Source organism: Mauremys reevesii, linkage group 10, assembly GCF_016161935.1.
Source record: "Mauremys reevesii isolate NIE-2019 linkage group 10, ASM1616193v1, whole genome shotgun sequence".
Lineage (NCBI taxonomy): Eukaryota > Metazoa > Chordata > Testudines > Geoemydidae > Mauremys > Mauremys reevesii.
The window spans coordinates 82,284,449-82,308,493 of NC_052632.1; the positions used below are offsets into that span (position 1 = coordinate 82,284,449).

General features: G+C 53.5%; 1 protein-coding gene across 3 annotated transcripts in view; it reads right to left on the minus strand.

Moving 5' to 3' along the window:
• Positions 1-24,045, minus strand: part of CASKIN1 (CASK interacting protein 1) — a 150,484-nt gene that overhangs the window by 123,654 nt on the left and 2,785 nt on the right. The window contains exon 1 of one of the 3 annotated variants that reach the window (XM_039492016.1): positions 4,683-4,752. The exons of the other annotated variants lie outside the window; for them this stretch is intronic. The gene's annotated coding sequence lies outside the window, so the exon portion shown is untranslated. Of the gene's footprint in view, positions 1-4,682; positions 4,753-24,045 lie in introns of those variants that run through there. 3 annotated transcript variants of the gene reach the window in all.

Consider the following 24,045-nt stretch of genomic DNA (forward strand, 5'->3'; position numbering starts at 1 on the left):
CACACGGCCTAGAGCATTCTGTGCCGGCACTCGCAGCCAACACCACCAGGCCTACGCGCCTCAGCCAAACAGCCCAGAGATGAGAAAGCCCAGCATGCAATGCTCCATCTCAGCCCGTCCTTCCTCGGGGCTGGAGGGCTCCAGGAGGGAATGTACCACCCCACGGTGAGGTGGCACGCTCGGAAGGGAACCAGGCCCGCGCTCCTCCTGGCCCAGAGGGCCACCCTGACACAGGGAGGAGAGGAGAGGAAACGGGCCTCGTACCTGCTATCCTGCATGCATGGGGAGATGCGGAGAGAGCACGCGCCAAGCCACACGGCCCCAGTGCCTCCCTGCACCGTGGCCCCACAACGCACAAGGGCTCTCACGCCAGCCTGGCAGCCACCTGAAATATCTGTTCAAATCACCTGGCCTGGCACCAGGAACGCCAGCACCAACCTTGCTCAGGAGGGACACGGAGAACGCGCTGGGCAAAGCACCCGCCCCACACCCTGCAAGCACCAGCTGCTCGCTCTTTGCGCTGAGCCCTGCGGAAGGGCCAGCCTCGGCCTTCTCCAGCTGGCCACTGCCTTGCTGCTGTTGTGATGTCCCTGCCAGCGAGGGACGCGGACACCTTCCCCTATGGGCACCAAACTGGCAACTGCAACTTAGCAATGGTGGGCAATGCCCGCCCCCCTGCGGCATCAGCCCCTTGTCGCTTGCAGGTGGAATTCACTGCTGGCTGATCCGAACGTACCTGCCTAAGGGGCCGGGCACACAATCAAGTGACCATCCCAGCTGGGACGCAGGTACTACACATCAGGGCAACCATCCCACTTCAACTCCACCCAAGGCACCTGGTCCGGCCCCGCAGGGTACGTCTACGCTCCAGTAAACCCCCGTACCTGGCCCATGTCAGCTGGCACAGGCTTGGGGGGCTGTTTCATTGTGGTGTTGACACTGGGGCTCGGGCTGGAGCCCCGGCTCTGGGACCCTCCCCACTTGCGGGGTCCCAGAGCCCAGGCTCCAGTCCGAGCATCTACACTACAAAGAAACAACCTGGTAGCCTGAGCCCCACAAACCGGGGTGGGGATGGAGGGCAGGCCTGGAGGGGCTTCCAGCTGCAGAGCATCTGTCACAAGGGAGTGAGGGAGGAATGGTAAGGGTGGGTCTCTGGCCCAGAGTGCCACCCACAGTCTGCACTGCTGAAATCCCCCCAGGCCTCAGGCCAGCATCCCCTCTACCTGGGCAGGCATCTGGCCGCTCAGCGAGCTCTGTGCGAGCCCCACACGGCTCCTGCTGCAAGGAGAGGCAGGAGGAATGGCTGCTGGGAGCACATGGCACAGCAGAGCGAGCAGCCGCAGCAAGCGGCAGCAGCTCCTGACCCATCACATTAAAATGCAACTTAAAAGAGGGGGAAATAGAAGCCTTAAATAATCCAGCAAGCGTCTGCCAGGAGCGAGGAGCTCCCACACCAGCCACAAGGTGCACAACCAGGGCACCTGCCCATCTCTGTAATCCCCACCCACATGGCCCTTAGCTGGGATGGATCAGCTCAGGCGATGGGGTCATGAGGCAGCTGGCTGGAGTGCGATAAGTTTTGAAAAGGGATGTGGGGGAATGGGAACCTGGCTGGGAAGGGGAGAGGATTGAAGGGACGGGAGAGTGTGTGTTAATGGCCATGGGGAGAACTGATGGACTGCAGGGGAGATTCTCTCTGTCTTGGGGTTTTCTACAGGGCCCACCACCGCAGGACCTAAGCCCCAATGGATTCAGAGGGTGCTGGAGAGGGGCATGGACTTTAATATGCATGCAGATGTCTCTCTGTAAATGTTACGCAAACATTTCCCTCTGGCTTTTTGCTGAGCCAGCGGAGGCAGCTCTGAGAACCAGCCACCCAGGTGGGTCCCACACACCAGATCTGGTGCACTGTGCACACCACCTCTCCCTAGCACCCTGCTCCGGCTGAGCCAGTGAACAAAGGCTAAACCCAGCCCCCCTTGGCCAGCAGCAGGGTAGCTATGGTGCAGGGCTGGCCAGGGATTTAGGGGGACGGGTCCGAGCCACAGCACTGCCAGGAAGGAACAAGGGCACAGGGAAACAGGCCACTGAGGGCCCGATGATGGGCTCCTTGGAATAGGAAGAGAAAGCTGGGCCTGAAGCCCCAGATGGACAGGTTTCCACAGAGCTACTCTGGATTTCACACCACTGAGGGGTGGAGGGGAAGGATGCTCCCGTCTAGCTGAGGTCACTATAAGCTGCCAGTCACCATAGGGACAGCAAGCAGGTGATAGCTAAGCAACAGGGTTACTACCACCTTTCCAGGCACTCTAACTTCCACAAGCAGCTCTGGATTCATGCTAGAGGTGAATCCCAGTGGCAGGCCCAGTGTAGACAGCCCCCTTCCTGGCTCCTGCCCCTATCTGCTGCAAAGCCTGGCACCCAGCCCCCGCAGCAGCTCCAAACCAGCACAGGGGGTTTCTGGTGGAAACAAGGATAGAATCCAAATCCTGCTGCTCCCAAAGCACAGACTCCTACCACTGAAGGCAACAGAAAATCTCTCATAGGTGTTCACAGTATGGGGCATATGACACATAGTTGAGCGACTCTCATTCCATCCACTAGAGGGCAATGATGAGCACACACTCCCTAGCCAATTCCTTCCCCTGGAACAGCAGCGAAAAGCTTTCATGCCACGGTATTCATGAGAGGTTAGCGATAGGCATGTGGTGTCAGGCTGAATGTGACCTTATTATTGAGGCGTTTCAGTGCAGAAGCGAAGAGGCTGGTGCTCTGGGGACCGGAGACTCTAATTTTTCAGCCTGATTGCTTCTGTCAATGCGGAGGCTGGCTTTAAACAGATCATTTTCTCTTTCATAGCCGAGTTTGAAAATACTATTAACATTTCATTACTGCTTTAAAGATCCCTTTCATTCAGAGATGTACAGCAAAATCCATACCCATATCACTCCCTCATCGGGCAAGGGATTCGCCGGCCATTCCGTCTCCCTCTGCCTTGAAGAGATAGCGAATAAACTACAGAGAGTGGATTCGGAGCCTGGAGGAGGGGCAGCCAGGAGATATTGCAGTGTAAAAGGGGACCTGGGTGGTAGAGGAATGCTACTTGAGTGCAACACAGGTGTCTAAGGGTTGCCACAGTGTGAACCACTGACCTTCCTTTCTGGGATACAATAAGCAATAGCATTTTGTGTCAAAGGATCTCACAGCACTTCACAGATGTCACTGAATGAAGGAGGCAGGAGTGCATCATTCCCCTGGGGAAACTGAGGCATAGAGACTGAAGAGTTTGAAGCCTGATCCTGCAGGTAGTCTGGCTCCAGACCTCCTAGTATTTAACCCCCACAGGATAAGGCTGTAAGTGACTTGCCCAAGGTCACATGGAAAATCTGGGGACAGAACCTAGGAGTCCTGACTCCTGAGCTAGTGTTTTAACCACAAGACCATCCTTCCCCCCTCTTGTGTGCATGAAGCAGACATTGCAGCACACTGTATGCAGAAGAGAATTCAGACTCCATTGACCTCCCCCCGTCCCAGGGGTCCTCTCATCCATCCAGGGCATGCAGCTGCGAAGGAAACGACGCTGACTGCAGCACTTACTGCCCAGAAACATGAATCCCTCCCATATGCTGCTGGATTGAACAGCACCGTATCTTTGTGAGCAGACAGAACACACGGGACACTTCCCAGGCAGACAGCAAGAGCAGCTTTTGATTTGTAATCCTTTTTTGCACACCGGATCCAAGTCCAGCCGTAATATAGATCGGCCATTAAATATTAGCAAATTAGCTCTTACTGCTCTCCCAATGGCTTTTAAAACACTTGTGAAAGGCACCTTTAGCTTCCTAGCATGGGGAAGTGGGTGCAGAGCTGGGCTTATAAGAATCTTCAACAATAGGCAAATCAATCTCACCTCTGAATGGAGAAGTGACAGCAACCAGCACTGAACAGGGTGATGGGCTGAACAGAGCGCTCAGGGAGACGGGGAGTAGAGATGGCCCCTTCCTCACTGCACAGGGCACTGCCAGGTAGATTCAAAGGGTTCAAGCCACCATAAAAAAAAAACAGGAGTGGACAGGGGGCTTGATTCGACCCTTTCCCCTGGGAACGCCAATGCAGCAACAATGAGCTCAGGCAGGAAGGGGAAAGTGAAGCCGACCAGAATCAGAGACTGACCCTGACCCATCCAGTAACACGAGCAACTGGGGGAAGAGCTTTACAACACACACGCCCCACTACCCTGAGATTCCTAGGGATGGTCTCTGGGTCGAGACTTCATCCTGCCTCAGTACGTGGCAGGGACTGCATGACCCCTTGAGGTCCCCTCCAGCCCTGCATCACCATGATTCATAGCAAGGGTCCAGCTGACTAAAGTGAATCTTGGCTTCCACAATCCCCCCCTGAATTCCAGACCCTGAAAAGGCCAGACTCACCTGCTCCCTTCAGCAGCGGATATCTCCTCGCCTCCCACCCTCTCCCTACAGCTCCGGCCCAGGCCTCCCCAGGCCATCTATTCCCCTTCCAGTTGACCAAAGGGCTCAAGCAAGCCATGTAAGCTGCTGCCTGCCAGCCCCCACGCCCAGCAACTGAGTGTGCTGCCCCCACCAGCCTGAGAATGAGACACCAGAACCTGCTGCCTTCATAGCGACCTGCAGCAGAGACCTCCGACCACTACAGACACAAACCTGAGTGACTGCAGGGAAACGGGCAATACTGCCCTCGGCAGAATCCTGGCGTTGTGGAAACGGCTTTTGTCCTCTCCCCTCTGCTCTCTCGGTGCCACTGCTAAATTCTGCAGACAGAGAACAGATTAAGGGGACTGCCACTGACACATCCCCTTATGGCATAACAGGCTCTCCTCCTCCCTGGCACCCTCTGCTGACGGTCACTCCAGGCACCTTCTTCTGCAGCATCTGGTGCTGGCCACTGCTGGAGACAGGAGACTGGCCTGATGGACCTCAGGTCTGACCCCATCTGGCAATCCTTAAGTTGCTACACATCAGGAGCTAAATGTACAGGCCTTATGACACACAGCTGAGCAGTTTTAATTCACTCCCGCAGAGGGCAGTGGTGGCATACACCCACAATCGACAGCGGCCAAAGGGACCCCGAAGAGCTGTGCAGACTGTCACTGCAGGGATCCCTCCATCCACTGCTAAGAACGCAGTGGCTAGTCGGCAACCCGCAGCAGCACCACCTAGCAGCTTATGCCAGGAAGTCAGGAATCCTGTATTCAACTGAAACTAACCAGGGGGGAGGGAGTTCCTTAGGGAAACAAATGACTGAGTTCGGCCAGCATTCCGAGGTTACTATTTCCTACTCCTGCAAAAATGCCACAGGATCTTTAGAAACCACAAGCAGAATCGGGATGATGATTAGAGCTTCAACATCCGTAGAGAGCACCACAGGGATGCAGAGAGAGTAAAGGCCCGGGGCCCACCCTAGCACAGCAAGGCCTCTGGGTGACTAAGGCATCATGGAACAGGCAGCCTGGAGATACAGCAGCCAGCAATCACCAAACGATTCTTGCTGCCTTTTTGGAGGGACATCAATCAAACCGAACAGCCCCAGGAGCCCTTCGCTCCGCACACGACAGGCCCGTTCCCAGGAAACAATCCAAACCAGGCCCCTGCTCAGCCATCCAAGAAACCACCGGGGCTGCTCTGGAACATGCAAAGCGTGTCTGGTTCACATTGCTGGAGTTCTTTCCAGACTGGGGAAGCTCAGACATAGAGAAGTGACGTGACTTGGCCTGCGAGTGATTGGCAGAGCCAGGAACGGCACCCAGGAGTCCTGGTTCCTAGCCCCCGGCTCTAGCCATTACACCATCATCTCCCCAAGGCACACGTCTTTCGATACTAATGGACTTGCCCTCTGTTATCTCAGCCCCCCGCCCCCGCTCCAGCTGATGCCTCAAGGAAAAATTTGCACACGCTGCACGTCCATGAGTGTGTTCAAATGGCTGCAGGCATCACTCTGCGTTCACGTGTCTATGGCGACTAAGCCGTCTTCTCCGGGTACCAAGGCCTTGATCTGCCAGAGCAACCCCTGCACCGTGTGTCCCAGAGGGCGGCAAGCCGAGCTTCCCGGCCGGTTCTCCGGTGCTTAAAGGGAAAGACACATAGGCGAGAGGGAAGAGGATGGGGGACCCTGGGGGTTAACACTTCAGATCCATGCAGAACCCCCACCCTAGGGAAGCCTCCAGCAGCCCTGGCATTCACACCTGAGTCACTGAACCTCTTCCCCTGCCCCCACACTGCCTACTGTGCCCCCAGATCTCTATGGGCACGGAGGGGGTGCTCTCCCCACACCTGCCAAGGAAGGGGGGCTTTCAGCAGAGGATGGGGGAGAAGTGCTCACTTCACCCCTGTCTTTGGCAGCATGGCTAATGCTTAACAGCCCTTGGCTCAGCATGGAGCGACCCAGCTGAGCCCCGGAAAGGGACAGGCCACGTTTAAACCATTTGCAGAGCGCGGCAAGACGGCACCCGAGGCAGGCGTGAATATGGATTTAAACGATGGGGTGATGGCGAGGAGCCCAGGACTGAGGGCCAAAGTCCCCATGGGCATTTCCACTGGCTGCTCCACCCGGGGCTTTCGTCTGGAAGACATTTAAGCTCAAGGATTGATAGTTCATTGACGTAAAGGACACGGACAGCTCAGTCATTTGCAGGAAACACACAAGCTGGACTGAGAGAATTCCCACGGGCTCAGCTCAGCTCAGCCCAGCAGAGCGTGCCAGCCGTTCCCTTGTGCACTTTGGCCCGGGACAACTTTCACGTCCAGGTTCTGCCGGACGCAGCGCTGGGGCTGCAAACCCAGCAGTTGGCTGGCGGCGTTTTAAAGAAAATTGCGGTGGAGGCATTTCTACTGGGCTCTGTCTGTTTTTCCACAACATCTAAATTCGGAGGCCCAAGTTGAAGTCTCTTTAAAGGGAGATTGTCAGGGCTAGGTTTGGGGAGAACGAAGAGGAAGGGTTTTACACAGCCCAGAGGGTTGAAAATGTTAATCAAAGCAGGTTTTCTGTTTAAAGCTTCGCCTGTAGCTGGAAAGGGAAGGGTTAAACGTGAGTCCCAAGTAAAAGAGCCTTGTGCTGATGCAAAGGAAGCAGGAAGAGAAGCTGGCCACAAGGAGAAAATTAAACTGACCAGTCCCGGTTCCCAGGAGAAGCGAGAACCAAAGAGAAAGCAGCTGCATTCGTCCTCTCAGGTGGATTTAGCAACCCAATAGGTGCAAAGGGGCGTACGGAGCCCCTGGAGATGAGCCCAAGACCCTGCTGCACCTGTCCTGGGTCCTGAGGAGGAGACCCCGCTGAGCCGGCCAACAGCTTGGGGAGTTCGTTCCCAGCCAGGGTTCAGAAGCCCAGGGAGGCACTCCCAGTTGGGATCTGACAAGGTGTCACTGAGCATATTTAGGCTCAACCCCTTAGCCAAGCAGACATTACTCATGCCTGTACCTGGGTGGGAACTGGAGCAAAAAGTTCCCACCTGTCCAGCTGCATTGGTGCAAGCCCTAGTGTAGACAAGGTTCCTGCATTGTATCTTAAAACTCCCCCCGCTGCCCTGCTTACAGAACACTCAACAGCAGCTAGGCCACGGTGACCACCGCTCAGCAAAACCGCCTGACAGTTCCGTTGTTCTCCCTACTCTGCTTGTTGTAGCACTAGAGACTCTGGGCAAATTGGTGTTGAACTGGGTTCATCCCGAACCCCTGCAATAAAACCTGAGCCAGAAACAGTGATTGCACATTCAGAGCAGCGCCTCCACTGAAATTCCCTCTTCGTTCCACCCTGGTCCTGGGACACCAACAACGGAAACTTGTCTCTAGGTACAGAATTCTTAACATGGCAGAGTCCCTCTACGTTCACCCCTCTGGCAGGGGCAACAATCTCTCCTGCTGAAGGGATTCCAGGAGCCTTTCACAATGAGCAGTACACATGAGGCGTCTTTGGTGGAGAAACTGGAGTTGCTCTGGGTCAATATCAATTCAGGCTAATTTTATTCCCCAAAGTCACTCTGGCTTATTAAATGTTTGCCTGAGCAGCTTTCCAAACACCTGCTGCTCACCTACCAGACCTGCATCAGCACAGACACTTCTAAACCTCCCCAATTACCGAAGATCAGCCCTAGACCATCGCTCCAATCTGCCTGGCAGGACTGGACTGATCACGGAACGCACAGTCCCCGTGCTAACACGCCTAGGCTTGGTTAGTGGCAGGGTCTCCTCTGGGCCAGAAGGGCACCAGCTCAAGGGAAACCTCAGGATCCAGGCACATACCCAGCGCTGGGGCAGTGTTACTGGGGAGCACTCTGGCCTCTCGTCAGAAATCTGTGCTCCCTCCCGCCGGCTTCCAAATGCCATTTAAAGATCACCTAGGGCTGCTCAGAGGGACTTGGAGACAACCCAGGTTTCCCGAGCCAACAGGAATAACACTGGACTCAGCGTCCAAACACAGGGTGGGACAGGAGCTTTTACCGAGCACAAGGACAGCTGCTGCAGACCGGGCACCGCCAGCTTTGCACTCAGCAGCAAAGATATTAGGAAACGTGTTTTGAGAAAGCTAATTGAAACTTGGTGTATTTCATTTTTAAAATGCACATGGACAGTGTTGGTTCAGATAGTCAGTAACGCCAAGCAGAGCCCATCACCTGCCAGCTGCTGGTCCAGCCCCAGCAGTGACAGACCAGAGCCAGCACTTTGACAGACCTATGTGCAACAAGCTGGGAAGTCTCAGTCCTCTTCTCGGTGGCCATCACAGACGCCACCAGGAGATGCTCAGGTCGTGTGATGGGAGTCATGCAAGTTCCTAGCTAGCAGGACCCCGCATTGGCAATCTCAGCAAAGAGGCCAAGCTCTGAAGGCCCATGGAGCCTGAACGTGCTGCTCCAAACGGAGAAGCCCTGGCAGGGGCAGTACGGGAGGCAGCGCTTGCTGCACCCGTGGGGTGGAGAGATGGCGCCCAGCTGCAACATTTGAACCTAGAGTTTGCAAGATCCAGTTCTTTAGTTCAGCTTGTTACAGAGCTAGCAGGTGGCTGGGATTGGGATCCCCCAAAGGTCAGTTTTGCTCAGACCCTGGGCTTTGCTCCTGGCCCATCCTTGGTTCTGGGGATAACTAAAGGGCTTCCGTGTCGAGGGCTGGCACTCGAGCGCTTTCACCCGCACTAGACTCACGGCAAAGCGCTCGTGCTGATGGATCGGGAAAGACTAGCCAGCCCTTGCCCACGTTCTGACTCCCAGCACTGGCTGGGGCTGCGGCGGGGAAAGCTACTGGAGGGGAGCAGAGGCTTTGTGTTTACAACTTCAGAATGGCCAAATAGAGAAGCAAAAACCGTAAAATAAATACATGTCACCCCAGGCTGAGTAATAATTCCCGGCCAGAATGGAACTTGGCACGCGGGAGTGTTCCCAGCCTGCCAAGCTCCATCTTGGAACAAGACTTCACAGTCAGGTTATAAACCCCACAAAGAGGTTTATAAGGGAAACGTTGACACATCATTAAGTATGGCAGCGAGCTGAGCAACATCCTTCTGACGAACAGCATGCAGCCCGGACGCAGCCAGCCCGCTGCACTCGCAGGCGGGAGAGATGGAAATGAGTGGCTGGGTTATCTACTGAGCCGGTCCACTGGCAGGGCCAGACTGCTCCGGATAGCACAGGGCCACACCTGTCCTCAGAGATCGCACTGCTGGAGACATTTTCTAAATTTCACTCTGTTCAGTTCCATCCCTTCCCTCCCCTCCCCCCTTCGTGTTTACACCCTTCATCCCCGCCAGCCCTTAGACGCTAAGAAGCAGACAGCCAATCACATCTAGAAGCCCCGGTCTGCATCTCTACCTGTTTTCAGTGTTGTTTGCTGTTTGCAGTCATCGCACAGCACCTGCCAGGGGAGGGACGGCATCTTTGTAACCCACCAGCCGTTAACTGGCCAGGCTAGAGACACTAAACTATCACAGATTATAAAGGCAAAGGGACCCGTCTGAGTATCTGCGAATCTCTCCACAGGAGTCAATCCCACCAGCTGGTTCCTCACTTTTGTCCTCTTCTCCAAATTCCCTGCGGCTTGTTGACATGACGGCTTTCTAGCATGGAAGTGGCCAGGAGTGGATGCAGGGTTTTCAAATAGAAATTGATCCCCCTGGAAAGACCCCTCTGTAAATTTTGAATCAGGTCCCTAGAGATAGGCTGGTCCCTCCCTGTTCTGTGATGGCTCCCCAGCAGCTTGTTGCCGAGAACATTAATGCATCGCTTAGTTCATCTCATGGGTCAGGTGTTTTTTACTGCCAACCCAGCAGTCAGTCACTAGCCTTGGCACTATGGTAGCGGGAGCCCACCTTGGGCCTGCTGGGTTGGTGCTGCGCCTTCCCAGTCAGCCGTACTGTGCTGGAGAGAAGTCTGGAATCCCTGTGACAGACAGGAGGGGGTTGGTTTTCTCTCTCTAGGGTGGGTTGAGGAGCCTCATTAATGTCCTTTTAGATTAGATCTGCTGCGCGTGCTTTAAGGTCTCCTATTGGTGGGAGCCCATGGCAGTTAAGAGAGGCGCTTTATCTCATTAACATTGGTTACGTTTCCAACACCTGCAGAGTGTAGCAGCTTTACAGGGCAAGTAAGAAAAACGGCCCCCGCCCCAGAAAGTTTACCTGAAGGAATGATACCCATGGACGGTCCCTAGTGGTTTTCCTGCACCCTCTCACCCCAGCACGCTCCGAGTGTACCACGCCACGGCTGGATTTGCTGGTGCCCTGCCTTCTACTGCATGAAAATTGAACTGTAAGACATCTGACATTTCCTAACTACGCCACATTAGCCTGGTTTTATTAAATACTGTTATCAGAGGAGATTATTAACGTGATCAAATGCAGGCAAGAAACCTAGAATTAACTGCCAGCCACAAAGGAGAGGAGCTCTCACCAGAGCGACAGAACACGACATATTTCAAAACAGCATCTTCCTTGGAGGAAGGCTCTTTCTCTGAACGTTCTACGTGGAGGAAGGGGCCTGCTCTGAGAACGCTATGGCAGGGACCTGGTCCAAGGTCACACAAGTCAGACACAGAGCCACAAAAGAACCCAGGAATCCTGGCTCCAAGCTCCTTTTGAGGCCAATTTCCCATTAACCTCGACTGCAGAAGCCCAAGCTGCAGACACCAGGGCAGAGTTGGTTTATCTTTCCTTGTCACGTACAAGTGCTTGCCACCGGCCAATGAGCACAGAGGACTCCCCATCATTCCAAGTTTTCACAATGGAGAGAGGTACATAGCAGGGTCCCCCAGGGATCTGTACTGGGACCTGTGCTGTTCAGCATATTCACAAATGACCTGGGAAAAGGGGTGAATAGTGAGGTAGCAAAATTTGCAGGCAGTACAAAATTACTCAAGAAAGTTAAGTCCCAGGGAGACTGCGAAGAGCTCCAAAGGTTCTCACAAAACTGGGAGACCGAGCAATAAAATGATAGATGAAATTCAATGTTGAGAAATGCAAAGTAATGCACATTGGAAAACATAATCCCAACATACAAAGTGATGGGGTCTAAATTAGTTCCTGCCCCTCAAGAAGGAGATCTTGGAGTTATTGTGGAGAGTTCTCTGAAAACATCCGCTCAATGTGCAGTAGCAGTCAGAAACGCAAACATGTTAGGAACCATTAGGAAAGGGATAGAGAGAGGGATAATAAGACAGAAAATATCATGATGCCACTATATAAATCCATGGTACGCCAACACCTTGAATACTGCGTGCACATGTGGTGGCCCCATCTCAAAAATATATATTATAATTGGAAAAGATACAGAGAAGGGCAACAAAATGATTAGGGGGATGGAACAGCTTCCATCTGAGGAGAGATTAAAAAGACTGAGACTGTTCATCTTAGAAAAGAGACGACTAAAGGGAGGATATGATAGAGGTCTATAAAATCATGACTGGTGTGGAGAAAATGAATCAGGAAGTGTTATTTACCCCTTCATATAACACAAGAACTAGGGATCACCTCATGACATTAATAGGCAGCAGGCTTAAAACAAACATAAGGAAGTATTTCTTCACACAACATACAATCAACTGGGGAACTCATTGCCAGGGGATGTTGCGCTTGCGAAGGCCAAAATTAGATAAATTCATGGAGGACGGGGCCATCAATGGCTATTAGCCAAGATGGTCAAGAATGCAACCCTGTGCTCTGGGTGTGCCTAAATCTCCAACTGCTAGAAGCTGGGACTGGACGACAGGGGTGGATCATAGAATCATAGGACTGGAAGGGACATCGAGAGGTCATCTAGTCCTGTCCCCTGCACTCATGGCAGGACTAAGTATTATCTAGACCATCCTTGACAGGTATTTGTCTAACCTGCTCTTAAAAATCCCCAGTGAGGGAGATTCCACAACCTCCCTGGGCAATTTATTCCAGTGCTGAACCACTCTGACATTTAGGAAGTTTTTCCTAATGTCCAACCTAAACTGCCCTTGCTGCAATTTAAGCCCATTGCTTCTTGTCCTATCCTCAGAGGTTAAGAAAAATGATTTCTCTGCCTCCTCCTTGTAACAACCTTTTATGTACTTGAAAACTGGTATCATGTCCCCTCTCAGTCTTCTCTGCTCCAGTCTAAACAAACCCAATTTTTTCAATCTTCCCTCATAGCTCATGTTTCCCAGCCCACTAATCGTTGTTGTCGCTCTTCTCTGGACTGTCTCCAATTTGTCCACATCTTTCCTGAAATGTGATGCTAGAACTGGACACAACACTCCAGTTGAGGCCTAATCAGTGCAGAGTAGATCAGAAGAATTACTTTTCGTGTCTTGCTTACAACACTCCTGCTAATACATCCCAGAATGATGTTTGCTTTTTGCAACCGTGTTACACCGTTGACTCATATTGACTCATTCATTGTCAACAAAGGGCTTTGAGCTCCTCAGACAGAGGTGCGAACCATGATGAAATCCTGACACTTCACACATTGCATCTGCCTGAATAACCAGGGGGCTGGTTGGGTTGGGTTGGGTTGGTGGGGTGGGCTTGGACTAAGAGGAAAGATTTGGGGCCCAATTCTCCTCCCTGATACATCAGTTTTTACACCAAACAATGGTGACTCAGACCATCACCACCTTAGGAGCTAGGCCAAGGGAAGGGAAAGCAGCAAGCGCCAAGGAGGGAGAGGAATCATGGCGGGTGTAAGTGCACAGAATAGGGAGTGATTAGTCTGAATATTGGAAAAAACTTCCTGCCCCTTCAGTCCATCCACCTGGAGAACCGGCTCCATATGGGCGGTGGCAATGGAAACCCCAGAGTAATTCAGAAGACAACCCTGCCCCGGGGGAGGGAGGTGCACCGGAGACCCCCACCAGTGCTTCTCACACTCTATGTCTCCGAGAGAGGACAGCGTCAGGAGGACAGGTGACTTTGCAGCGTCAGGAGAACAGGTGACTCCATGGCCCCTTCCAATAGCACAAGGTTTCCCCACCGCTCCAGCCTACAGCCCTGGTGGTTTATCGTTACCCAGCCCCAAGCGGCAGGCCGGTACAGCCATGCACCGAGCAGCGCAGCAGAGCAGACGGACTCAGGGGAGCAAGGCTGCGGCATGTTAAAGTCACCAGGCTGCAGCCCGACATCAGAGGAGATTTACTCCTAGAACAAGGCAGGCGTCTCTCCGCAGCAGGGACAGGGGCTGCATGGATAATCCTGGGAACACGATGCTGCGGGTGCTGTGCACAGGGCTCACCCAACTAGCAGTCTGACTCGCTCAGGTCAAGAGCGGGGCGTGACCCAGCATCAAAGCACAGATGGTGCGGTGGAAATGGAGCCGTCCCTGGACGAGGCAGGAGCCTCCCTGCTCAGCGGCCTGGGCCCTCACCTTCAAAGGCCTGACTAGGAAACAGAGTCAGGCTAAGCCCTGAGCCAAGGGATGGGGAAGAGACGAGGCGAGATCTAGCACATATCTAATCCAAGGGGCGTCTGGCTCTTTGGAAGGGGGGGATGGGACCCAGGCCCTTTCCCCTCTATGGGGCACTGGCTCAGATCTGGCCCCAGGGCAGGGACTGGCTGGCTCAGGGGGTGGGGAATGGGACATGGGGTCTTTCCCCTCCAGGCCCTCAGAGAGGTTTGAACCTGGCCCGCAGGAGTGGGGACTGAAAGTCATTCCCATTGGAGCAGGACATGCTAGGAGCCCGTTTTCTCCTGATCCTGGAAGCCTGCACAGAGTGTCTGGGGGCCCTGCTCCAAGACCCTCCTGCCCGCCCCCCCCCCCCCCCCCGCCCATTTATAGCATCATCCCCACAGCATGTCAGGCAGATTTTTTGGCTGTAAGGCAAGAGCCTGTTGTGGAAACCCCCTGTCCATCCCCACCCCAAAGCCCTGCGGCCGCAGAGCAGGTGCCTGTGCACTGAAGGTTCACTCAGCGGCCCCACCGCCTCTCCCCCGGCCCTCAGGGCCAGGGCCCAAGCCAGCACTGAGCATCAGTCCGTCTGCTTGAAGGATGCAAACCAGAGATGCAGCATTAACTCACTCGCAATAAGCCCCCTGGAGCAGCCAATGCAGAGTCAGCTGGGGGAACCACGCAGCATACACAGAGCAAACACACGCTACAGGTGCCAGCCACCCCCAGCACGCACTGAAGTCCTGAGGCCCTGCACAGTTCACGTAGGGCAGACACACACACCACAGCATGGCTGCTCTCAGCAGTCAGGAGCACAGACTTCCTCACAAGAACAACACACACACGAAAGTGTCTTGGAAAGAGCCGCTGGCTTGACCTGCCCTTGGCTCGTTACACAAAGCACAGGCCCTGGAGCCCGTTGGTTCATGAAACAGCAGCTCTGGGCCGCCAGAAATCAAGTACACCTCTACTCCGATATAACACGACTCGGTATAACACGGTAAAGCAGCACTCCGGGGGGGCAGGGCTGCGCACTCCAGCAGGGGGCAGGGATAGCACTGGCCTGCTACACCCAGGGTTGTGAGTTCAATCCTTGAGGGGGCCACTTAGGGGTCTGGGGCAAAATCAGTACTTGGTCCTGCTAGTGAAGGCAGGGGGCTGGACTCTATGACCTTTCAGGGTCCCTTCCAGTTCTAGGAGATTTGGTATCTCTCCATATATATCAAAGCAAGTTCGATACAACGCAGTTTCCCCTATAACGCGGTAAGGTTTTTTGGCTCCTGAGGACAGCATTATATCGGGGTAGAGGTGTACAACCCCTTCGAATATCGGTGCTCCCTGCGGAGACTCCTTCCTCCTGAAGCAGTCAGGATGTGCTGGGCGCCAGCCAAAAACCTGTGACCATCAGAAGTGGCGTTGGGTTTTCAAATCGGGCAACCAGCCGGCAGGACCAACTGGCCAGGCCGTTCTGGGAAGTCAGACACCAATAAGTGGAGTTTTCCATTGACCCCTTCTTCCCTTTTCCTTGTTTGGGCAGAGCCAGGTAGAATCTCGTGTTCCTCACAATAACTAAGAGCCGAGGACTTCTGGGAACTGGATACAGAGGGGGTGCAAAGAGACAACAGCAGCAACACCCTAGCTACACATCATCTGACATGCAAAATAACCCAAGCTGGCACTTCCTGGGTGGCTGACATCCCTGTCACACACACAGCCCTTAGCCAGGGCAGCATAAATCCTCTCTCATTTCCCCTGATGCTGAGGTGCAAAGACAGGGAGCAGAAGTGACAAGTGTTTATGTAAAACTGCCAAGTCACTGCAATTATCCGTTAAGTTGATATAGAGGGGAGAAAAATCAACTTGCTGCCAAAGTTCTCGGGTTTCCGTCCGCATACCTTTCAGCCAATCTCATTCATTCTGGACACCGGGGAATTACGCCCTGCACTCACCAGCCGTTCGCCGTGCCCCAGACGCGTCACTGAACTAAAGAATTTCACTCTGCACACTAAACCGGGCCCCGGGTCACCATGGCAACCCATGTTAATTCACAAAGGGATTTTTTAAAATCTGATTTATTAGACTCCTTACAAAGACGACATTATCCAGATAACAAAGCTAAGTTATCAAATCTTCCCTGTAAAAAACAGAAGAGGAGCTCTCTGCACATGGGAAATTAGCCCTGAAGATTGCGAAGGGTTGGGGTGGGCAGCGAGGGGAAGGGACAGGGCTGGTTTTCCTTGGGCTGGGACCCAGTGGAAACAGAGCGAGGACGCATGTTCGCAGCGCAGGCAGCTCACGCTTGGCAGCCTCCTTTGGAATAACATTAGCTCGCACCTACTACACTATTTACGTTTCTTCTCGTGGCACAACGCCACCCCCACCCTCTCTCGCTCGCTCGCTTAAGTTCCGTGCAAACGACCTTCGAGTCCCTGAGGATGCGGGACACTGAGCCGGCCCTGGACCACTTTACTGAGAGGGGGCCAGTCCAGAGGGGCCATGTGGTGATGCTGATCTCACACACATGTCCCCAGGCTGCTTTCCCCATCACAGCTCCCACCCTGCATCCCTCCCTTCCAGTTAGAGACCCTCCCAGCGGATTACTTACTGAGGCATTGGGCGGATAACCGCAAGGTGCTCGGGTAACGGTCACATGTTGCAAGCCACATGGCCCTATCAGGTGATCTCGCCCCGTCTCCCAGGGACCAGTGCAGGACTGGTCCCTACGGCCATGGTCTCCAGGGCTTTGGCCAGCTTCACGTTGACTAACCCGAGCAATGGGGTTCTGGGTCGGTAGCGCTGCGGTCGCTGCATGTCACAGAGTCCCTGGGTGATGCTCTGGAACGGCTCCCTATGAAGCCAGTCAGGACTCTGGTGAAGTCTCCTCTCTGTGAGCAGACTGTCTTCAGGGCAAGAAGCTCACACGGCTTCCACCTTCCTAGGTCTGACCTTGGAGCATTCAGCATCCTCTGCCCCTCCGTGCGCTTCCCACAGCGAGTCCGCCCTGGCGGGGTCCTGGGAAGCCAGAGGGTCCTGCACCCCCACTTCACAGTCAGACGTGACTCTCAGCCAGCCAGTAACACAGAGGTTTATTCAGATGACAGGAACACGGGCTAACACAGAGCTTGTAGGTACCGAGAACAGGACCCCTCAGCCAGGTCCATGTTGGGAGGCAGTGAGCCAGACACCCCCGTCTGCCCTCACTCCTTGTCCCCATCCAGCCCCAAACTGAAACTCTCCAGCCCCTCCTCCTCTGGGCTTTGTCTGTTTCCCCGGGCCGGGAGGTCACCTGATCTCTTTGTTCCCCGACACCTTCAGTTGGCCATTCGTTGCCAGGAGACAGAGTGCCAGCCATTCTCTGTGCAGACAGTGTCACAGGGGGCTTCTTGGGCTCTGCAACAATTATACACTCTGATCCCCTACCTAGGTATCTAAGAACTGCATAGGGGAAACTGAGGCACCCACCCAGTATTCAGAGAAAACATTAAGAACATTCCCACTTTGACACACTGCAGCACTAGGAGGAGCACAGGCTTAACTGAAGCCAAACTCAGTCTCTGTTGGGGATTCCTGACCCTGGGTCGGCAGTTTCTGGGGTAACGAGGAAGTGGCTCAGTAAGTGGGAGGAATGGGGCGAGCTCTGAGGGGGAGCCGGGGCTGAGGACTGTTCTAAGCCTGCAGTGCACTCTGCCATAGAAGAACAAACACCCACGTGGTGACAGGATAACAACCTGCTGCGTGTTTGTGACTAAAAGACCAACACACAGGCCAGGCAGCGCGGCACGCTGGGGAGTGATGGGGACACCCAGTGACAGGCTCCCTCCCACCACTCTTGGTTCTGGGGTTGTACAGCCCCTAGCACATCGGGGGCCCGGCCCATGCCTGGGGCTCCTCTGTGCTATCCCCACACAAACAATAAATGAACCTGTGCTCCAGGCTCAGTTCAACACTGAACAGGAAGTCAACCCGGGAGAGTGAATCCTCAGCAACCTGTTGACATGAGTCATCAGAAGACGAGCAAAGGCTTAACCCTGACGCTGGCCAGCGGAGATGGGTGAGAGGCATCCTGCAGGGAGCTAGACAAGCCAAGATCCATCCACAAGCCTCGGTGCCAAGACTGTCACTATCTCCTGACATTTGCACAAGAGAACTGGAAACCCCAATTCTTCCATCAGAAAGATGCTACTGGTGGGGGCGGGTCTTACCACTGAGATCAACAGACTGAAGAGAAAGCATGTGTGTGTGTCTCCAGTTACCTTGGGGCTGCAATACAAGGATTGCTCCACTGCAAAGACCCCTCGCTGAGCACACAAGTGGTTTATGGAAAACATGAACCGGCATATAATTTACCTCCACCCTTCAGAACTCCTGAGGTCTGGTGGGAAGCCACATGTCTCAGGTTGGGTAAGTACCAGCTGCACATAGGCTCAGCAAGCCACGAATTGGCTGTTTGCAGAAGTGGCCTGCAGACCTGATTAAATGCATAGGCAGGGGCATGGATATCTACCAGGTGACCAGCATGGTCTCTTCAAAAATACAGGTCACTCCCTGACTGAGAAACTGGAGGGCTGAGTTTTTACCAGAGGAGGATTTGGGCGCATTTAAAAAAAATACAGGAAGAGAAAGAATCAGTGAGGGGGCGGAGCCTCACTGCAACACACAGCTGGGCATTGCCATGGAAATGCCAGCTGTGCGTGCTTGCCCACAGGAGGGGATCTGATGAGATGAACGCTGGGGGTGGCCACCTGGCTGAGGGCTGCCGAGGTCCCTTGGGAGCACCTCGTCGGCCAAACAGGGCATTGCTCTCCAATCAGCACCCAGGACTGTCTGTGAGCACCGAGGGCACGTCTGCACAGCACTGCGAGGGTGTGATTGCAAGACGTGTGCACAGACCCAAGCTAGCTCCGACCTAGCCAGCTTGCTAAAACTAGCAGTGAAGCCACAGCAGCATAGGTGCTGGCACGGGACACCTGAATACAAGCCCACCCTGGACCTGTCCCTGGGTATGTGCTCAGGCCACTACCTGATGCAGTCACCCACACTGCTACAGCTTCATTGCCATAGGTACACCAAGCCAGCTTGAGCAAAGCTAGCGGCTCTGCCTACACGTGCTGCAACCACCCCTCCCGACTGCTGTGTAGACAGACAGAGACTGGTACTCCACCTGCAATACAAGGGGTGGGCTGGACTAGAGAGCCCTGGATGACTTGGGCTCTGGCTAGCAACACTCCCCCTCTCTCCTTGTGGTGCATCACAGCAGGCAAAATGCAGTCCATGGACCGAATCGTGAGCAAGCCAGGGACAGGGAGTTCACAGTGGAGGGACCTGCGTTCTGGAATCTGTCTCAGTTTGGAAGGGAGCTGCAGTGCAAGGCCTATCCCCCCTGCAGGACTGGCCTGGAGGAGGTGCTGCTGCTAGGAGGTTTGAGGATGTACAAGTGCCCCCAGCTAAGAGGAAGGGGCTTTTATGAACTGGCACAAGGATGGTCTTCCATGCTGGTGCCACCTGGTTGGGTACGTGCACTGAGCTCCTCTCACAGCGTGGGAACTTTCCATTTGCATCCCTGAGATACTCAAAGGCTCTGGGGGAATCTAGGGGCTTGTCCTCTGCAGAGTTTTGTTTTAAACGGAAGGAGCGTCTCCATGCACGGACCGGGCAAAGCACAGCTGGGACTGTGGCAGGCTCCCTTCTCTACACACTGCCCCCTGCCAGCAGAGAGACTCTCACTGGCCTTGGATCGGCCCAAGGTGGCTTTACTCTCCCCTGAAAGGACTCCTGCTTCTTGCTGCTCAGAGCCCACCAATAATCAGTGCCAACTGCATGGGTGGTTCCCGTCAAGTGGACACCTGGACTGAGACCCAGTAACTCATTTCACATGGGGCCGAACAGCCATCAGAAGGGGAGTAACTTTCTGCCCCTCTCACCCTGGTCCAGATCGGAGCCAGCATCGCAGGAGGTGGAAAGCTACATAGCCCCTGCCATTCCTAGTCCTGAGACCTGTCGAGACGCCCTGCCAAAAGAAACCCATTTCCAGCTGGAGGACTGCAAGGATAGGTCCGATTCCCAAGAGAAGGTCTCGCCTGCTGTCTCACGCGTGGCCCAGCAGAAGCGTTTAGGTTCCAGAAGAGAAGTCACTGTTGCAAGGGAAATGGTGCAGGTAAAAGAAAAGTAACAGCAAAGAACCAGGCCACACAAAGCACAGGAAAAAAGCACCCTGGGCACAGGCAGCATTGCCTATTTCCCTCCCATCTCCACCAGCGATCCAGCAGCAGCATTTGCTTTCATCTCCCTGCAAGGGGAGCATCCGTCACTTCCCTTCGCTACTACAGGTTCTGCCGGGGAAGTGCCGTCTAGCAGGATGTAAGTGCCATATTTATCAGCTATCTGGGTCCCACAGGGAAGGGGAGGGCTGGATGAAAATTTGTATATTTATAAGCCTTCATGAATTATTCAGTTTGGTGGATGAAATGACTTTAACCAGAGCAGTTAAGAAATGCTGTCTCCAGCTTACAAGATACACACTCACCCAGCAAGCGCCCACGCAGACGGATAACTCTGCGCTCTGCTTTCCGTGGCAATCATGACTACTCGCGTGTGGTGCCCTCCCTCCCCCAGGATGTAGTTCAAAGTCACCTACACGTCAGAGTGGCTACTGAACGGGCGACAACAATGTTAGCAGCAGCAGCCAGGGGTGGCCAGAGCACGAGGACACAAGCAGAGGAATTCTTTAGCACACAAGTGCGGCCTGCGGAGACTACATAACCCACAATGCACCGCTCCATCCTGACGCAGCAGCCACACCTTGCTCTGCTCTATGAAAACTAGGCTCCACTAGTAAGCCGCTCTCAGGAGAGGAGTGGGCAGGAAGAAGAGGGAGTTCCCACCTACTGGGATTTGTTTGTATGACAAATCTTGTTTGGCATGACCAGCGGCAAAGCTTTCTCCCGACTCCAGCATGCCCGGGCCCCCTCAGGACGTCCCATCAGCTCTTACCCCAGGTGCCATTGCTTGCAGAAGCGTAAGGCAGGCGACCAGGCGAGTAAGGCCTATCAGCTCATAGCTCTCCACGGGGGCTGAGTGGGTGGACTGCCGAAATACCAACATGGGGCCTACATTTGAAGCACCAATGATAATAATAATAATGCCCATCTCACTTGCCCCTGACACAGCCTGGGCTGCTCCCGTTAGTGATATCACACTTAAGCTGCTTGGGGAAGCTTTAAAGAGATTGCTAGCAGCTTTAAGACAATTAAAGGGGGAGAGTCAGCCAGCATGGTCTGGCAGCAAGAACATTACACAGAGGGGCTCGGCTCCCAGGCACTGACTGTCAGGGCTGGGAGTTGAACAGATTTCTTACAAAACCCACAGGGCTTTGCACAAGCAGAAAATGCAAAGGTTCTTTCGGTGTCACAGCCAGGGTAGGTTTCAGAAGACTAACAAATTTATTTAAGCATGAGCTTTCGTGAGCTAAAGCTCACTTTGGAAAAGAGCAGATTAAGTGGGGATATGAGAGCGGTCTTCAGATACCTGAAAGGCTGCCATAAAAAGGATGGTGAAAAGTTGTTCTCTCTTGCCACGGAGGGCAGGACAAGAGGCGATGGGTTCAAACTACAGCACGGCAGATTTAGATTAAATCTCAGGAAAAACTCCCTAACTGTAAGAACAGTCGGCCTATGGAACAGACGCTTCAGGAGGTCGTGGAAGCTCCTTCACTGGAGGTTTTCCAAAGGAGGCTGGAGCCATCTGTCTTGGGTGGTTTAGACCCAACAAATCCTGCATCTTGGCAGGGGGTGAGACTAGATGACTCTCGTGGTCCCTTCTAGCCCCATGGTTCTAGGATACCACAGTGATGGGTGCAATAGAAGAACCTGAGTACAATGGGGAGAGACTCTCTTTTTTGTTCTGTGTTTTACAGCACCTACCACAACGGGGTCGTGGTCTGTGTCCCTAAGTGCTAGCACCACAGCATCGTGTAACCTGGCGTGAGGCTCTGCCTCCTGGCTTCGCTGCTCCCTGCACTCATTTGCCCATGTGTTTAACAGAAGGCCAGGGCTTCCTGGTGCCTCAAGGAGGAGCAATGCCTCATTACCCTGGTACCTGAGGCAGGGGTTAGTTCTCCGTTTGCCAGTTGCATGGCAGAGCCAACTCACCCTGTCTCAGTGCCGCTAACGAGATATGACACAGGAACAATCATACATGTCCCAGCACCGGCTCATTCCGCACTCCCAGCTTTCACGAGGAAAGCCCCAAAAGCCTCTGACCATTACCAGGGGCTTTAGAATCTGTCCCTCTATGCCTGTTGCTTGTGCAAAGCACATGAAATCTCAGCGTCTGAAATGGGAATCAATTTCCTGCACTCCGGCTCTGCTGAATACTAGCTGCATGTTAGTGGCTTACAGTAAATCTGCAACCTGCGTATGTGTTTCCCTGAAAAGCGTCTCGAGCCTCGATTTCCAGAGTGGCTCGCTCTACCGAGCCAGCCTGCTGCACCAGCAATCTGCAGTGCTAAAAATCAGGAGATCCCATAATGGAAAAGCTATTCCTGCTCCAGCGCATCTGCGGGTGACCGCTGGCCACAATCAACTACCTGGCGAGCAGCACAGAGAGAAGGGCAAAGACTTTAGGAGCTAACAGCATATGCTGGGAGCTCTATGCAGTCCACACAGAGTTAGTGCAGGTCGAAGAGGGAACCAAATCAAACACTGCCATAGGAACAGATCCATCTTGCTTGACCCCTAGAGTGACGGGAGCTGTAGAGTATTTGACATGAGACACTGCTGTAACGTCTCACATTTGTAACAGTCTCCTTCTGTTGAGACCCCTTATCCCCCATCAAAGGACGCTGTGAAGCCAAACCTTCCCCCGCAGCGCAGGAGGGTACCATCTGCAACCAAACAAGAACAAATGCCCGTCTCTGCTACTGGCTCGGTCAAAACTATTTCACTCTTACCACTACGCCACAAATCAGAGCGTCCCTTCAGGCTGAGATTTTGGCAGAACAATTTCAAAATCCTGTGAGTTTATACAGTATAGTAAACAAACACAGGCACATGTCTTGGCAGCTCCTACTTCAAGAGACCCTTTCAGGCGAGAAAGCATATTGAAAAACACATGATTGCCTCTTCCACCTCCCTCGCCACCTCACAGATGATCACAACAAAACTGTTCTAAAAAAAAATCAAATGTACTTTTCATTCTGTGTCTCATTTATTTACTTTCCGCAGTTCTCCCAGGCGGGGCAACAAAACCAGGCTGGTTAGTTTCACTCTTGTTTCCAATCAATTCTGCAATGTCTGGACCACACACACTACATCAGGAGGGTCGATTCGTGAACACCGCGCTAGCCACTGGAATTTCAAACAATCCCCAAACATTCCTGCTGGACTTGGATTCTGTAACAACCTGCCTAAATTTGGGCACCAAGATGGACCTGAGAGTATCTATTTAACCCTTCAGGACCCAGGTTAACAAGCCTGGGCCCTCGCTCCTGCTAGGGAATGAGTTGAGTAATATTATGTCCAAAAAAGCCCCTGGGGGACACATTTAATGACACCAAAGAGGAACCCCAGCAACACTCTCTTACTGAGGAACAGCTCCAGTCAGTTCGGTGATCCAGTTAACAATCCCAGAGGAGATGGATTCAGGGAGCAGTAAGAACACATTGCCACTCTTATATTGTTTAAACAGGCGTTATCGTTAGGCTACACACGCATTAAAAAGAACCACCAAACTGAGGAGAGTTACTCTGTGCACTTTATAAGCAAGGGGCAGCCAGGAGTGCCCTTACAGAAGATAACTGCTCTCTGCCATTAAGAGGCAGAGAAGGAACCAGTAAGGGTTGAGTACATCATAACTACACCTATATGGAGATTGCTGGCAGCTAGTTTAGTTCAGGGAAGAAACCGCTGCACTGTACATGGTGTTGAATACAGTCAATGGTGCTGGGACAGAATGAGCTGCAGAGGTTCATAGTGTAACATGCACCAGGGCCAAATTCTCCTCCACAGTCCAGGCTCCATAAAGTCATTTATTCCATCACTTAATCTAAACCAAAGCTGTTTGACCTGTGGGCTGACACCTCAGCGCAAGTTCAAAGTGCGTCACGTGTTCATCAAACGTGTGACCGGGTGAAGTTCAGAATGGATTCTGTCTGTTCAATGGCTTAGTCTGCCCAGCCAAGCGTCCCC